This window comes from Schistocerca serialis, chromosome 4, assembly GCF_023864345.2.
Source record: "Schistocerca serialis cubense isolate TAMUIC-IGC-003099 chromosome 4, iqSchSeri2.2, whole genome shotgun sequence".
Taxonomy (NCBI): domain Eukaryota; kingdom Metazoa; phylum Arthropoda; class Insecta; order Orthoptera; family Acrididae; genus Schistocerca; species Schistocerca serialis.
Window position 1 is genome coordinate 857,532,542 of NC_064641.1, and position 1,140 is coordinate 857,533,681.

General features: G+C 47.2%; 1 non-coding gene across 1 annotated transcript; it reads right to left on the bottom strand.

Moving 5' to 3' along the window:
- Nucleotides 1-448: 448 nt before the first annotated feature.
- On the bottom strand, nucleotides 449-523 carry Trnat-ugu (transfer RNA threonine (anticodon UGU)). Its single transcript has one exon. It is a non-coding gene; the product is annotated as a tRNA-Thr (tRNA).
- Nucleotides 524-1,140: the final 617 nt, after the last annotated feature.

Here is a 1,140-nt window from a genome sequence, read left to right on the forward strand (position 1 = left end):
TAATGGTCGGATACAGCAATACTAGTGTCCTGTTTGACTCAGTCAAGTCGTTTAAATATATGGGTGTAATGTTACAAAGTGGTATGAGGTGGAAGGAGCATGTGGAAACTGGAAGGAAAAGCGAATGGTCGGTTTATTGGGAGAATTTTAGGAAAGGGTCGTTAACCTGTGTGACCTATTCTTGAGTACTGGGCAAGTGTTTGGGATCCGTAGCAGGTCGGTTTGAAGAAAGACCTCGAAGCAATTCAGAAGCGGGCTGCTAGATTTGTTACCGGTAGGTTCGAAAAACACGCAAGTGTTACGGAGATGCTTCGGGAACTCAAATGGGAATCCCTGGAGGGAAGGCGACGTTTTTTTCGTGGAACACTGTTGAGGAATCACACGGAAATGAACACCTTCAGCTGTTTACAGGCGTTGCCATACGTCAACGGGGACAGAAGAAAATGTGTGTCCCGACCGGGACTCGAACCCGGGATCTCCTGCTTACATGGCAGACGCTCTATCCATCTGAACCACCGAGGACACAGGGGATTGTGCGACTGCAGGGATTTATCTCTGGCACGCCCCCCGCGAAACCCACATTCTCAACGTATTGTCCCGCACTACATTCATAGTGCCCCCGCCCCTTATACTCATTACTCGCGGCGCGTTGCCGATTCCCGTAAGAGTTCGGGCACTGTTAGTGCATTTGCACAGAAGAAGAAGATCGTATATATATATATACTAACAAGGGAACCTCCCCATCGCACCCCCCTCAGATTTAGTTATAATTTGGCACAGTGGCCAAAAACTGTACACAGATCAATCGAGAAAACAGGAAGACGTTGTGTGGAACTATGAAAAAATAAGCAAAATATACAAACTGAGCAGTTCATGGGCAACATAAGCAACATCAATGATCATTTCTGCGCAGGAGCGCCGTGGTCCCGTAGTTAGCGTGAGCAGCTGCGGAGCGAGAGGTCCTTGGTTCAAGTCTTCCCTCGAGCGAGTAGTTTACTTATTTTATTTTTGCAAAGTTATGATCTGTCCGTACGTTTATTTGACATCTCTGTTCACTGTAGTAAGTTTAGTGTCTGTGTTTTGCGACTGCACCGCAAAACCGTGCGATTAGTAGACGAAAGGACGTACCTCTCCAATGGG